We start from the raw sequence: 16484 nt of genomic DNA, 5'->3' as shown, positions 1-16484 counted from the left end.
GATGTAGAAGAAAACTGATTCAAAGTTTAATAAATACTGTTTTTTTTTCTTTCCATTTTTTATTAGGTATTTAGCTCATTTACATTTCCAATGCTATACCAAAAGTCCCCCATACCCACCCACCCCCACTCTCCTACCCGCCCACTCCCCCTTTTTGGCCCTGGCGTTCCCCTGTTCTGGGGCATATAAAGTTTGTGTGTCCAATGGGCCTCTCTTTCCAGTGATGGCCGACTAGGCCATCCTTTGATACATATGCAGCTAGAGTCAAGAGCTCCGGGGTACTGGTTAGTTCATAATGTTGATCCACCTATAGGGTTGCAGATCCCTTTAGCTCCTTGGGTACTTTCTCTAGCTCCTCCATTGGGAGCCCTGTGATCCATCCATTAGCTGACTGTGGGCATCCACTTCTGTGTTTGCTAGGCCCCGGCATAGTCTCACAAGAGACAGCTACATCTGGGTCCTTTCGATAAAATCTTGCTAGTGTATGCAATGGTGTCAGCGTTTGGATGCTGATTATGGGGTGGATCCCTGGATAAGGCAGTCTCTACATGGTCCATCTTTCATCTCAGCTCCAAACTTTGTCTCTGTAACTCCTTCCAAGGGTGTTTTGTTCCCACTTCTAAGGAGGGGTATAGTGTCCACACTTCAGTCTTCATTTTTCTTGAGTTTCATGTGTTTAGGAAATTGTATCTTATATCTTGGGTATCCTAGGTTTTGGGCTAATATCCACTTATCAGTGAGTACATATTGTGTGAGTTCCTTTGTGAATGTGTTACCTCACTCAGGATGATGCCCTCCAGGTCCATCCATTTGGCTAGGAATTTCATAAATTCATTCTTTTTAATAGCTGAGTAGTACTCCATTGTGTAGATGTACCACATTTTCTTTATCCATTCCTCTGTTGAGGGGCATCTGGGTTCTTCCAGCTTCTGGCTATTATAAATATGGCTGCTATGAACATAGTGGAGCATGTGTCCTTCTTACCAGTTGGGGCATCTTCTGGATATATGCCCAGGAGAGGTATTGCTGGATCCTCCGGTAGTACTATGTCCAGTTTTCTGAGGAACCGCCAGACGGATTTCCAGAGTGGTTGTACAAGCCTGCAATCCCACCAACAATGGAGGAGTGTTCCTCTTTCTCCACATCCTCGACAGCATCTGCTGTCACCTGAATTTTTGATCTTAGCCATTCTGACTGGTGTGAGATGGAATCTCAGGGTTGTTTTGATTTGCATTTCCCTAATGATTAAGGATGTTGAACATTTTTTCAGGTGCTTCTCTGCCATACGGTATTCCTCAGGTGAGAATTCTTTGTTCAGTTCTGAGCCCCATTTTTTAATGGGGTTATTTGATTTTCTGAAGTCCACCTTCTTGAGTTCTTTATATATGTTGGATATTAGTCCTCTATCTGATTTAGGATAGGTAAAGATCCTTTCCCAATCTGTTGGTGGTCTCTTTGTCTTATTGACGATGTCTTTTGCCTTGCAGAAACTTTGGAGTTTCATTAGGTCCCATTTGTCAATTCTCGATCTTACAGCACAAGCCATTGCTGTTCTGTTCAGGAATTTTTCCCCTGTGCCCATATCTTCAAGGCTTTTCCCCACTTTCTCCTCTATAAGTTTCAGTGTCTCTGGTTTTATGTGAAGTTCTTTGATCCACTTAGATTTGACCTTAATACAAGGAGATAAGTATGGATCAATTCACATTCTTCTACATGATAACAACCAGTTGTGCCAGCACCAATTGTTGAAAATGCTGTCTTTCTTCCACTGGATGGTTTTAGCTCCTTTGTCGAAGATCAAGTGACCATAGGTGTGTGGGTTCATTTCTGGGTCTTCAATTCTATTCCATTGGTCTACTTGTCTGTCTCTATACCAGTACCATGCAGTTTTTACCACAATTGCTCTGTAGTAAAGCTTTAGGTCAGGCATGGTGATTCCACCAGAGGTTCTTTTATCCTTGAGAAGAGTTTTTGCTATCCTAGGTTTTTTGTTATTCCAGATGAATTTGCAAATTACTCCTTCTAATTCGTTGAAGAATTGTGTTGGAATTTTGATGGGGATTGCATTGAATCTGTAGATTGCTTTTGGCAAGATAGCCATTTTTACAATGTTGATCCTGCCAATCCATGAGCATGGGAGATCTTTCCATCTTCTGAGATCTTCTTTAATTTCTTTCTTCAGAGACTTGAAGTTTTTATCATACAGATCTTTCACTTCCTTAGTTAGAGTCACTCCGAGATATTTTATATTATTTGTGACTATTGGGAAGGGTATTGTTTCCCTAATTTCTTTCTCAGCCTGTTTATTCTTTGTGTAGAGAAAGGCCATTGACTTGTTTGAGTTAATTTTATATCCAGCTACTTCACCGAAGCTGTTTATCAGGTTTAGGAGTTCTCTGGTGGAATTTTTAGGGTCACTTATATATACTATCATATCATCTGCAAAAAGTGATATTTTGACTTCCTCCTTTCCAATTTGTATCCCCTTGATCTCCTTTTCTTGTCGAATTGCTCTGGCTAATACTTCAAGTACTATGCTGAAAAGGTAGGGAGAAAGTGGGCAGCCTTGTCTAGTCCCTGATTTTAGTGGGATTGCTTCCAGCTTCTCTCCATTTACTTTGATGTTGGCTACTGGTTTGCTGTAGATTGCTTTTATCATGTTTAGGTATGGGCCTTGAATTCCTGATCTTTCCAGAACTTTTATCATGAATGGGTGTTGGATCTTGTCAAATGCTTTTTCTGCATCTAACGAGATGATCATGTGGTTTTTGTCTTTGAGTTTGTTTATATAGTGGATTACATTGATGGATTTTCGTATATTAAATCATCCCTGCATCCCTGGAATAAAACCTACTTGGTCAGGATGGATGATTGCTCTAATGTGTTCTTGAATTCGGTTAGCGAGAATTTTATTGAGGATTTTTGCATCGATATTCATAAGAGAAATTGGTCTGAAGTTCTCTATCTTTGTTGGATCTTTCTGTGGTTTAGGTATCAGAGTAATAGTGGCTTCATAAAATGAGTTGGGTAGAGTACTTTCTACTTCTATCTTGTGAAAAAGTTTGTGCAGAACTGGAATTATATCTTCTTTGAAGGTCTGATAGAACTCTGCACTAAACCCGTCTGGTCCTGGGCTTTTTTTGGCTGGGAGACTATTTATAACTGCTTCTATTTCTTTAGGGGATATGGGACTGTTTAGAAGGTCAACTTGATCCTGATTCAACTTTGGTACCTGGTATCTGTCCAGAAATTTGTCCATTTCGTCCAGGTTTTCCAGTTTTGTTGAGTATAGCCTTTTGTAGAAGGATCTGATGGTGTTTTGGATTTCTTCAGGATCTGTTGTTATGTCTCCCTTTTCAGTTCTGATTTTTTTAATTAGAATTTTGTCTCTGTGTCCTCAATAAATACTGTTTTAAAGTAAGTTGTTCATTTTGTTTAATTTTTCAAAGTTTTTCTCTAATGTTTACAATCACATTTTGCTACTCATGTTCTCAGTCAGTCTGTGATTTATATAAATTACCTATATACATTACCATGCCTCTATGAATCTTTTTATCTTATGTATATGTACCTAAGAACCTGCCAGTTTGCATCCTATCTGTTTTTATTCCAGAAATAAAGTAATAAAGGTTTATTTTGCTAATTTCAAAATGATGAATGATAAGCTCAGTAACACTAATAATTTCTATATTTTTTCAAATTTCACATTTCTCAGTTATGAATGTATTTTCCCTAATCACTTTCTAACTTATTCTAAATGAATACATGATAATTTTCTGCTTTTCCTGTGTTTTTAGTGAGAATTCCTTTCTCAGTACCTCTTTAATGTTTATGTACTTACATAACCACAGTGACAGAGAGGTTCTCGGTACTCTCTTCTAAGACTATTTTGCCATTTGCTATTAAATCTATTGCACCACCAACAAGTGAGAAATCACAATTTCAAAGATGATGTTTCCATTTTTAGTATTTCAAATGTACAGATATAATTTATCCATTCATTTGTTTTGCTACTGGCCTGGTAATAATAATGGAGACTATAATAAATGTTTGAAATTATTTAAAAATAAATTATAATATCAGGGTTTTGTTTTTTCCAATTGAGCCTCACTGGGTATATTACTGGGTATATTACTGTCGGTGGGTCCCGGGCCAAGCAGCAGACGGTTAACATAAAATGAATCATAGCTTTGTTTGGACATTTTTCTCTTACTGGCCTTTTGCTTGTATATTATCATCTCCAATTTTGTGTTTTTATTTTGGATATGTGTGTATGTGTTTCTTGTGCTTTCTCATTGTTGTTTTTTCCTGGTTTGTTTGCCTGTTTGCTTTTTTAAAAAAGATAGGAAAAGACAACATAGACCCTGGTAGGTGAGAAGTTAGGGGAGGGGAAACTTTGATCTGAACATTTTGTATGATATATACAAACATATATATATATATAGTGTGTGTGTGTATATACAAAAACAGGATCTTAAAAAATTAGTATTTCTATAAATATATGTTTAAATGTTACTAGATAATAATAAATAAACAAGTAAATAATAATAGAATACTTTCATAGTAGTTGGAGAGGTGCCTCCTCAGTCAAAGAACTTGAGTTTTGCAGAATGCCTGAGGCTTAGTTCCCAGCACCCACATGGCAGCTCAGAGCACCAGTGTCCAGGGGATCTGACGTCATCTTCTAAAGGCTGTGGACCATCACATGCACATGGTACATTTACATACATGCATGCAGATAAGCAATTCATACACATGAAGTAGATATATCTACAAAATGTAAACAACCTGTCTACACTTTTTAATTGCTCGTGGGAAATCTGAATCCACCCTGAGGTGTGAGGATCTTATTGGACTGTGTGTTTACTTGAAAATTATATTCACCGATTCTCCTGTATTTTCTTTAATTTTTTAACATGACTTATCAATGAAAAAGTATTATTCTGGATCCTTTTTCAATAGGATATAATTTTATGTTTAATATAATTTTATGTTTATTGAGAATAACTTGATTCATGTAAATTGGAAATAATTTCAATAGATAAAAAACTTTTGAAAGTTTAGCCCACGGTCATGATAAATACCTTAGCAAACTAATGAGAAGCAATTTCCTCCAACAATAAAAGTTATCTGTAATCTCTATGACTAAACACACATAGTTATGAGACACTGAGAGCTTTCCCTCTGACACTGGGAACAAGCACACTCACTCTAAAGATGAGCTTTCTATTCAGCACTGCACCGAATGTTCTAAACAGGCAGTGAAATAAGAAGAGAAATGAGAAGAGTATAGGTAACATAGCAAGAAGTGACATAGTAGGAATTATGAATTAGAACTTGCTGGAAGTGAAGGGATGGTTCAAACGTTAAGAGTATTCCCTGCTCTTGCAGAGGACCTAAGTTCAGTTTTTAGCATACACTAAAGGCAGCTTACAAGCACATGAAATTCTAGTTCCAGAGAACACAAAATCCTCTTCTAGTCTCCTCTGGCACCTGACTTTGTACTTAGTCAAGCAATAGAAGTAAAATACATCTTTTTTTAAAAAATTCTAAAAAAAAAAAAAAAGATTAAAAACATGGCAACTAGAAGATCCTCAGGATAAGTAATACAAAAGTCAATTATATATTTTATAGGAAATAAATGAGTAATTAGAATATTCATTTTACAACTGATACCATTTATAGAAATAACCAAAGGTTAATTACTTAGGAGCACACACATGATCTTTCCTGAATACAAAATACTTCTGCATCAGTTTCTTAAAGTTGCTATAACAGACAAAAAAAAAAAAAAAAAAAAAAAAAAAAAGGCTAGCTAGCTTGCAGTGGTAGAAATTTACTGCTTCACAGTTCTGGAGGCCTGCAGCCTACTTCAAAGCTCATATTCTGAAGGACCTAGAAGTAATGTGTATGTTTTTGAAGGTATAATTCAACCTGAAAAACAGCAAATGAAGTACAAAAAGGCTTAGCAAGCTCCTACCTGCTGGCCTACAATCTTCCAGTTCCACACCTCTAACCACAACCCCACACACCCACAGACCAGGAGGTGAGATGCCCTACCATCAATCCCCTGCCTCAAAGTTCCTTTGGGCAAACCCGGTAAAGGGGACCTCCACCCTACCCCTTCTGCACTCCATTTCGAGGGCCACAACTCTCTCAAGTTCTCTCTTGCATCTCTTGTATTCTGATGGTAATGTTTGTGTCTGTAGTTACTGTTCTCCTTTCTAGGGTTCCCATCTCTAGAGGGAGGCCTCCATTGCTAGAGGCCAGCTACTGACAGGATAAATAGAGGCCTGCAATCATCAGTGATCCCCAGCTCTACCTGCATCCCTAGAGGCCTGCACTCAAAACTCCTACCCAACAACCATCAGCAGGAACCCATCACAGTAGGGCAGCTCTGCCTGTATCCCTGGAAGACTGCTACTACAGGGACAACCAGCTCTACCTGCAATCCCAGAGGCCTTGTGACAACAGGAACTACCAGCAATACCTGCAATCCCAGAAGCCTACTCCCACCAGTGACTACCAGACCTGCCAACATTAGGGACAACCAAAGGGATAAAGTCCAGTGTTGAGAATCAAAGAACAAAAGCCAGGATAATATAGCACCATGAGAACCCAGCTATTCTACATCATCAAGTCCTGAATACCCTACAACCCTGAAATGCAAGAAAATGGCCATGAATCTAATCTTATGAAGATGATAGAGGCCTTTAAAGAAGAAATGAATAAATCTCTTAAAGAAATACAGGAAAATATAATCAAACAGGTAGAGGACCTTCAAAATAAAACGAATAAACATAAAGCAATACAGGAAAAGGTGAATGAAATTGATAAAATTGGTCAAGACCTGAAAATGGAAATAGAAACAATAAAGAAAACAAAAGCTAAGGCAATTCTGGAGATGGAAAACCTAGGAAAGAGAACAGGAAATACAGATTGTAAGTATCACCAACATAATACAAGAGATTCAAGAGAGAATGTCAGGAGTAGAAGATATCATAGAAGAAATTGATACAAAAAATGCTAAAAATAAAAAAGTTTCTTACAGAAAACATCCAGAAAAAATTGGAACACTATGGCAAGACCGAACCTAAGAGTAATAGAGAAGTAGAAGACTCCCAACTCACAAAGCCAGAAATTACCCTCAACAAAATAAAAGAAGAAATTTTCCCTAATGAAAGAAATGCCTATAAACGTACAAGAAGGTTACAGAACACCAAACACATTAAATCAAAAAGGGAAATTTTGCTGCTACATAATAACCAAAACAGTAAGTGTAGAGAACAAAGACAAAATATTAAAAGTTACAGGAGACAAAGGTCAAGTTACATATGAAGGCAGACCTATTAGAATTACACCAGACTTTTCAACAGAGACTTTAAAAGTCAAAAGGGCCTGGGCAAATGTCCTACAGTCTATTAAGAGATCACAGAGAGTAGCCCAGACTTCTATACCCAACAAAAAACTCAATCACCATAGATGGAGAAAAATATTCCATGACAAAAGCAAATTTAAACAGTATCATCTTCCAGTAGTCCAGGAAAAAGAGAATACTAAAAGGAAAATTCCAACACAAGGAAACACCCAAGAAATACCCAAGAAAACACATGAAATAGATAATTCTACACCAGGAAGTTCAAAAGGAGAGAATTGAGATACACACAGAAACACACACATATAGTACCACTATCAACATCAAATTAACTAATAATCACTGGCCATTAATATCTCTCAACATCAGTGGGCTCAATCACCAATAGAAAGACACAGGCTAATAGAGTGAATGAATAAACAGGATCCATCATTCTGGTACACACAAAACTCACTCCTTAGTAACACAGATACTACCTCAGAGTAAAGGGATGCAAAAAGGTTTCCAAGTAAATGGACCAAAGAATCTAACTGGAGTAGCTATTTTAATATCTAATAAAATAGTCTTTCTTTCAAAATTAATCAAAAGGGATACAGAAGGACATTTTATACTCATCAAAGGAAAAGTCCACCAAGATGACATCTCAGTTCTGAAAATCTATGCCCCAAATGCAAAGGCATCTACATTCATAAAATATATTACTAAAGCTTAAACTACATATGGAACCCCACACATTAACTTCAATACCCGACTCTCACCAATAGAAAGGTTATAGAGACATAAACTAAATAGGGAAATAATGAGATTAACACAGGTTATGAATCAAATATACCTAATAGATATCTAAGGTACATTTCACCCAAACATAAAAGATTATACCTTCTTCTCAGCACTTCATGGAGCTTTCCCAAAAGTTGACCATAAAAAGAACCTCAAGAGATGTAAGAAAATTGAAATAACCCCTTGTATCATATCAGACTCCCACTGATTAAAGCTGGACTTCAACAACAACAAAAACAATAGAAAGCCTACATACTCATAGAAACTGAAAACACTCTACTTAACGACCACTGGGTCAGAGAAAAGACAGAGATTAAAGACTTTCTACAATTCAATGAAAATGAAGGCACAACATACCCAAACTTATGAGACACAATGAGAGCAGTGCTAAGAGGAAAGTTTATAGCACTAAGTGCCTTCATAAAGCAATTGGAGAATTCTTATACTAATGATTTAAAAGAGTACACTCTTTTAAAGCTCAAAGGAGAAACAAACAAACAAACACACCCAAGAGCAGTAGATGGCAGGAAGCAATCAAACTGAGATCAATCAACTAGAAACAAAGAGAACAATACAAAGAATCAACAAAACCAAGTACTGGTTCTTTGAGGAAAAACAAGACAGACAAACTTTTAGCCAAACTAACTAAAAGGCAGAGAAAGAGTACCCAAATTAACAAGGTCAGAAATAAAAAGAGACATAACAATAGACACAGCAAATTCAAAGAATCATTAGCTCTTACTTCAAAAGCTGGTATTACATAAAACATTTAAAAACTAAATGAAATGGATGACTTTCTAGACAGATACCACTTGCCAAAGTTAAATCAAGATCAGATAAACTAAATAGTCCAATATCCCTTAAGTAAACAGAAGAAGTCATTAAAGGATTCCCAACCAAAACAAACAACAACAACAACAACAACAAACCCACAGGTTCAGATGGATTTAGCACATAATTTTACCAGATTTTCAAAGAATAGCTAATACTAATACTTCTCAAATTATTTAACAAAATAGAAAAAGGAACATTGTAAAACTCATTCTATAAAGCTACAGTCACTTTGATACCTAAAACACATAAAACCTCAAAAAAGAAAGAGAATAACTACTAAGTTATTAAAAACAAGGACATCATGAGTTTTGTAGAAGGAATGAAAGTAAAAAAATATCCTGAATGAGGTAACCCAGACCCCAAAAGATATGCACACCATGTACTCAAAGTGGATATTAGCCATAAAATACAGGATAATCACCCTACAATCCATTCCCCTAAGGAACCCAAATAACATGGAGGACCCAAGGGAGGCTAGTTGAATCTTACTTAGGGGAAATTGTGTGTGTGTGTGTGTGTGTGTGTGTGTGTGTGTGTGTGTGTGTAGTGGATGGAGAAGTGGAGAGGATGGGGAGGAAAGAGGAACTGGAGGCAGGGATCAAGTGTAGGTAGAGAAGAAAAGAGAATGGAAATCAGCTGTGGCAGAGGCAAGCATTTCTGGACTTACCAGAGACCTAGGACTAGGGAGGACCCAGGGTGGATATGGGGTGACTCTAGCTGAAATTCCTAGCAGTGGGGAATATGAGCCAGCAATGTCCACTACCTATATCCAGGCAGGAATCCTAGTAGAGGGAAAAGAACAGCAACCCAACCACAAAATCTTTGACTTAAAATGTGTCCTGTCTTCAAAATGTTTAAGGACAAAGATAGAGCAGAGATGGAGAGAATGGCCAACTAATGAGTATCCCAAATTGAGACCCATTACATGAGTGAGAATTAATCCCTGACACTATTGATACTCTGCTAGGTTTGCAGACAGCATCCTATGATGACTATCCCTGAGAGGCTACACTCAACAGCTGACTGAAACAGATACTGAGACCCACACTCAAACACTGGATGGAGCTCAACAAGTTTTGTGGAAATCATGGGAAGGATGGTGGGACCTGAAGAAGGTAGGGACTCCATAGGAAGACCAACAGAGTTGACTAACCTGGATCCTTGGAGGCTCCCAGAGATGGAACCACCAACCAAATAGCAAGCATGGACTGGACCTTGACCCCCTTCACATATGTAGCAGATGTACAGCTTTGACATCATAGGTGTTCCCCAACAACTAGAGTGGGGGCTGTCACTGTGTTGCCTGACGGGGCTGCCTTGTCCTGTCTCAGTGAGAGAGAATGTGCATAGTCCTGCAGTGACTTATGTGCTGGGGTTGGGTGGGGGAAATACCCAAGAGAGCGCCCCCTTTTCAGAGTAGAAAAGGAAGGGGAAGTGGGAGGAGGAGCTTCAAGGGAGGACTAGAGGAGATGGATGCTGATATTGAGATGTAAAGTGAATAAATTAATTAATCAAATAAAAATTCACAAATAAAAAAACTGATTGACACATCCAGAGACTTTCTTTCAAACCACAGGCCAAATAAAATGCAATAACATTGTTGGAAGACAAAGAGAAATAATTAAGTGATAGAAAGATTTTAAATATAGCTAAATTTTACATTAGTAATGAAGAGAAATGGAAATGTAGTCAGAAAGCAGAGCCAGTTTCTAACTTCATTGAAAGTATTTAATGTTCTTCAAAAACAAAATTGGAACTAGGGCTGCAGTTCCATCTTACAGTATATGCTAGCGTGTGAGGCCCTGAGTTGGAGTACCAGCAGGAATAGAAGGCATTGGCGCAATAAAGAAACAGAACAAGGAAATTATCCTAGAAGACAGGGATGGAATGCAAAATTAACTGGGAAAAAAATCAGGCATTTTTTAAAAACTATAAATGGAAATAACTTTAATTTGGAAGAAGTACAGTTATTATATATCTCCTCTCTCTTTCTCTCTCTCTCTCTCTCTCTCTCTCTCTCTCTCTCTCTCTCTCTCTCTCTCTCTCATATGCACACACACACACGCACACTATCTGGATAGGTGACACTGTGAGTCATTCAGTATGCTCTGCTACAGTTTTAAGTGTTTTTATATGATTTGGAGACAACATACCATACATGTGAAAGCCTTTCATCATCTAGGTGTGGTAGCCCACACCTGTCACTGCAGCCCTCAGGACAGTGAAGCACTGAAGCAGTATCTAAGCACATTCACTGTGGGTATAGAGACTGCTATGGGATTCATTCACAGAAGCAGATTTTAAAAAGATGGAAGCCTCTTTCTTCATATGCACTTTAAAATTTTATACATATATCTACTTCAAATAAGAACAGGAACTTACTCAAATATCTGTACATGCAAAGAATATATATTCCCTGTTAATTGGCACTTCATCTTACTAATGCATATCTAAATAGCTACTAGCTACAAGATTATCTCTATGGTTATTAATTCTTTTTTTGTTCTTAAATGAAATTTAGTAAAATCAAATCCTAGGATTTATATTTATATGCTTCTCTGCAGTCTAGCTGGATTGACTGAATTACTACTATAGCTTTTGAGAGTCCTAGGCAAAGCACAACTACAAACCCAAAACAACTTTGTTCACAGAAACCACATCAGGACTGAAGGGAATACTATACAGGTTTCATTTGTCCTCACAGTTTCTAGTTCCTTTGATGCTTCCATCTTGAATATATTTCCTGGTAGATTCTCTTTCTGATCTCTGGCAAAGAACTTCTTAGATTCCCCTTTGTTGGGAATCATCTTGTAAAGGATTCACAACTTCTTTGACATTTTGTGTATGCTTCATCTTCATAACAAATCTCTAATGGTGCTTTAGAATTAAAGGCTTCTGCTTTCTAGCTGAGTCTGAAGTTATATTTTTTAACTCATTAATTCATCTAGACATTGTTTTATGGTACAACACAAAAGATAATGATCCAATTTCATCTATCATCTGATGGCCGGCAACCAACGCGACATATCCGTTAAAGGCTCCTACTCACAGCAACGGCACACTAGGCCGATGCAGCAAAGGCTGACATCTGAGCTTTAGCTTTCTTCTCCCTATACTGCTGCAAATATTCTTCCTAACCTTGCCCTTTAAATTTCTATATATTTAGAATCTGCCCACCAGTTTCTAAGAAGACATCAGATAGTATGAGTACTGTAGTGAATCTGCACTCAAACAGGGCAACATGACTTGGGTTAGGACCCTATTGCTTTATTTCTTATTGTTTCTTAAAGCTATTTAATAAAATGCTAGCGCTTCCAACAGATGGTTTATACACTCAACAAACAGAAGCCAGGGGTAGGAAATTCCAGGCCTTGGGAAAAGCACCCCCAAACATTGGAGGTGTTAGCCCTGGGTGAAGGCAGTAATTAGGGGAGACGGGTTCAGAATCTCTCCCTGAACCCAGGGTAACTCTGAGAGTGGAGGGGAAACACACTCAATTCTTGGTGGATATGGGCTCAACACTCAGTCCTCCTCCAAGATGATGGTCCCATTTCCGAGAAAATGTCTTCGGTCCAAGGAGCCACTGGTACCAAAATGGACTACACAAAGAAGAGTAGACCTAGGGATGGGATGGGTATCCCATCCATTTATGGTCTGTCCCTACCCTCTATTGAGACAAGACCTACTCTCCAAGATGGGGGCCCTGACGGACTGCAACTAATTGGACCAAAAGGAGAGCCCATACTCATTCTGACTACCAGACTAGATGCTGAGTATACATATGCGAACCCACCTTCACTCAGAACCAGCACTTCACTTGGTGGTTGGAGACATTCCCACCAGCCTGCACAGAAGTGGGGGATGAGCAAAGCAAAATGTCATTCCTCTGCGGTGGTGGAGCTCAAGGCACAGGTTACCCCAGTGTCTCTCAAACGATGCCCTGTGTCTCAAGAGACACGAGAAGGAATCAAGCCACACATTTCCAGGCTCCTCCAGCTTGGTGTTGCTGTTCGGCCTGGAACACGTTGTTCCTGCCAGTTAAGAAGCTGTGCACTAATGATTACTGCCTGGTCGAGGACTTCTGAGAGGTAAACCGCTGAGTGGCTGACATCCACCCTACTGTCCTTAACCCCTACATTCTGTTGAGTTCTTTGCCACCTTCCAGAATTTGGTACACAGTCTTAGACTTGAAAGATTCTTTCTTTTGCCTGCTCTTGGCACCCCAAAGTCAAAAATACTTCACCTTGGAATGGAAAGATCTCTCCGACTGACCCCTGCCAGGAGCCAAGGCTAACTGGCTTACAAATAGGAGACGGTTTCTCCAAGAAGAAAGCAGAGCTAATTGCCTTCACCAAAGCTTTGGAACTGGGGCTGGCAAGAAAAGTAGCATCCACAGGGCTATATACCAAGAAAGATGACTGCTCACATCAGAGAGAAAAGAAAAAAAAAAAAAAACCAAGCAGGAAATCTTGGATATCTTGGGTGACTTAATGAATCCATCAACTGTGAGTATCACCCATTGCCCAGGATATCAGAAGGGAAGAGACTCAGTGACCCGGGGCAATAACCAGGCAGATCAAGGGCTATGCAGGAGCCTATCCCTGTCATGGGCCTGCAAGAGACATCTGCCCGGAAATGGCACTGGACTAAGGGATGACCTCACTTAGAATATACTGAAGAAAGGACTCAGAGCACTAGCCACCCCACCAACTGTTACCTAGAGAAGAAAGGGCAATGTCACACATAAGAAAGGAAAAACTATACTCCCCAGAAAGCAAGCAAAAGACTTACTAGGCCAAATAAACAGCTGGACTCATTTAGGGGATAAAAAGCTTGTGCAAGCAGTTAAGGGACCTAAAATATATATAATAGACCTCAGGTTCTGGGCCAGAGAGATAGTAGAACAGTGTAAGGTATGCCAGCAAGTGAATGCTAATGCAGCCAAGAGTAAACAGGGCAAAAGACCTAGGGGAGAACAGCCTGGAGTTTATTGGGAGGTCGATTCTACAGAAGTTAAGCCAGGAAAATATGGTTACAAATACCTTCTAGTGTTTGTAGATAGTTTATCTGGATAGGTTGAGGCTTTCCCCACCAAGTAGGAAACAGCTACCATGGTAGCTGAAAAGATATTAGAGGAAATTTTCCCGGGGTTCGGAGAAATTGTTGGATCAGACAACAGTCGTGCTTTTGTCTCTAAGGTAAGTCAGGGATTGGCAGAGATATTGGGGACTAATTGGAAGCTCCGTTGTTCATACCGTTCCCAGAGCTCAGGGCAGGTAGTGAGAATGAACAGAACCCTAAAAGAGACGTTAATTAAATTTGTTCTTGGAGACTGGGGCTGACTGGGTAGTACTCCTTCCCCTGGCCCTGTTCCCAGCCCAGAACACCCCCTACCATTTTGACCTGATCCTTTTGAGATCTTGTATGGGACCCCTACTCCCTTGATGCTATCTCTTGACCCCCTCAGAGTGACTTTTCACACTGACAAGGATCTTATGGCTTGATTGCAAGCTTTCCAGATCAGCCACCAGGAATTGTGGCCTAAACTTAATGCCCTGTATAAGGATTTGTACCCCAAAGTTTCTACATGAGTACCAAGTTGGACACTGGGTATATGTTAAGAAACATTATGCTGAAAACTTGGAAGCAAAGTAGTAAAGGCCATTCCAGGTGTTGTTGACCACCCCAAACTCCATTAAAGTGGATGGAATAACTTTATTCATGAATTGGGTTCATGTAACTCATATCAGACCAGTACTTGCGCCTGACACCAACTGGATAGCAGCCAGACACCAGGACAACCTCCTCAAGCTTAAGATCACAGTCCTTCTGCAAGGCCAGAGAACCATGAAATTGCTATGCTGTATCTTCCTTCCCACTGAGCCTCAGCACACATACCCCCGCCACACACACACACACACACACACACACACACACACACACACACACCCCCGCCACACACACACACACACACACACACACATACACCCCTACCAAAGTGACTTGGCAAGTACTCTCAGCCACAGGGGATATAGCTTGGCTATATATATTGTTGTTCCACTACAGAGGAACACTTGCCTTATACCTGGTATCTGGACCCTGTCTTTGATCTCTGAAAGTTAGTGGAGGGCCTTGACTCCTGGGATATCCCCACCCTAGAGACACAGGGGAAGGGATTACCCAAAAGTAGAGGACAAGGTACTTGAGTATCTAAACTGTGTCACAGAAGCAACTTTGGAGGGTGAAGCTTAGGATATGGACACCCAAAGTTGAGGAGTGCCCTGCGAGAAACCTCCATATATGTGTACCCCTGAGCCAGCAGCATGGCCATCAGTGGGGTGGGGGGCAACCATTTCTTCTATGCTACCTGGAGGTGTGAAACATCGGGAAAAACATACAGGAGACCATTCTGAGGGTAGTTAAGGATTCAATGGCCAAGGTGAGAGAAAGGTTGGCAATTGAAAGAGAGAAAGAGAAAAGAGTCAGGGCTGGTTTGAGTCTTTATTTAACTCCTCCCCTTATTTAACCATCCTCATATCGACCTTGTTAGGACCCCTAGTTGTTCACCTCCTATCATTGACCTTTGGACCCTGCATATTGAACAAGCTTAGGGCCTTCATGAAAGAGAGGACAGGAGCAGTAGAGCTGATGGCCCTGGGTCAACATGAGACCCTGAGGACAGAACCCAAAGAATATGAGTTGGTTACTCAAGACCCCTGAGCATAGCTCCAGATTTGGAGCTTGTACTAAAAAGGGGGGGGGGATGAAGGTCCCTTCGGGCTTTTGTCAACCTTATACCCACCTACCTCAGGTCAAGGATAGGCCAAGTTCCATTCTTAACCCACAGGAACATTCTTGAGTAAAAATTCTCAGAATGTACTGACTGATAGTTACCTGACCCTCTGGAAAGTCCCAGGTAGAGTTCAAATATGTGTCATGATCTGCCAATGCTTACTCGACAATAGATTTAAAGGTCAATATGCTTAGCCAATAAGTTTGAACTGTAACCTTGATGATGTAACCTGTGCCCCTAAAAAGTATAAAAACTGCTTGTAATAGTCATTCTGAGGTCACCTTCTAGTCACTCGCCTTGAGGGGCTAATTGAAGGTCAACCCCGGAAAATGAACCTCTTGCTTTTTGCATTGGGAAAAAAAAGTTATCAGCATCTGAAATTGAATTGGCATGGATGCAAATTATTTCTTAATTCCCCCAATCCTCCTTATTCGCTTTCCAACAATTAAACCTCTACCTAAATGCACACATGCATGTTTGTGTGTGTAACTATGTTATATTAAACATACTAAAATATTTTTAAAGTATAAGTCATCAAAAGTCAATGTAAGTGACCAGTTAAACATTTTAACATCAGAGTACAACATACTGGCACAATACACTTTATATTACAATAAGTGCATTCTATTTTTATTTTATTTATTTATTTTTATTTTCTTATATATTTTATTTATTTTATTTTAAAATGCTTTTAAAAAGTAA

At 39.4% G+C, this 16484-nt stretch overlaps 1 protein-coding gene across 52 annotated transcripts in view; it reads right to left on the bottom strand.

The window, feature by feature from the left end:
- Rims2 (regulating synaptic membrane exocytosis 2) overlaps nucleotides 1-16484 on the bottom strand; it is a 486087-nt gene that overhangs the window by 184940 nt on the left and 284663 nt on the right. The window lies entirely within an intron of this gene.

This window comes from Mus musculus, chromosome 15 (genome assembly GCF_000001635.26).
Source record: "Mus musculus strain C57BL/6J chromosome 15, GRCm38.p6 C57BL/6J".
NCBI lineage: Eukaryota > Metazoa > Chordata > Mammalia > Rodentia > Muridae > Mus > Mus musculus.
Note: the sequence above shows the minus strand (reverse complement) of the source record. Positions and strands in the feature narration are given on the sequence as shown.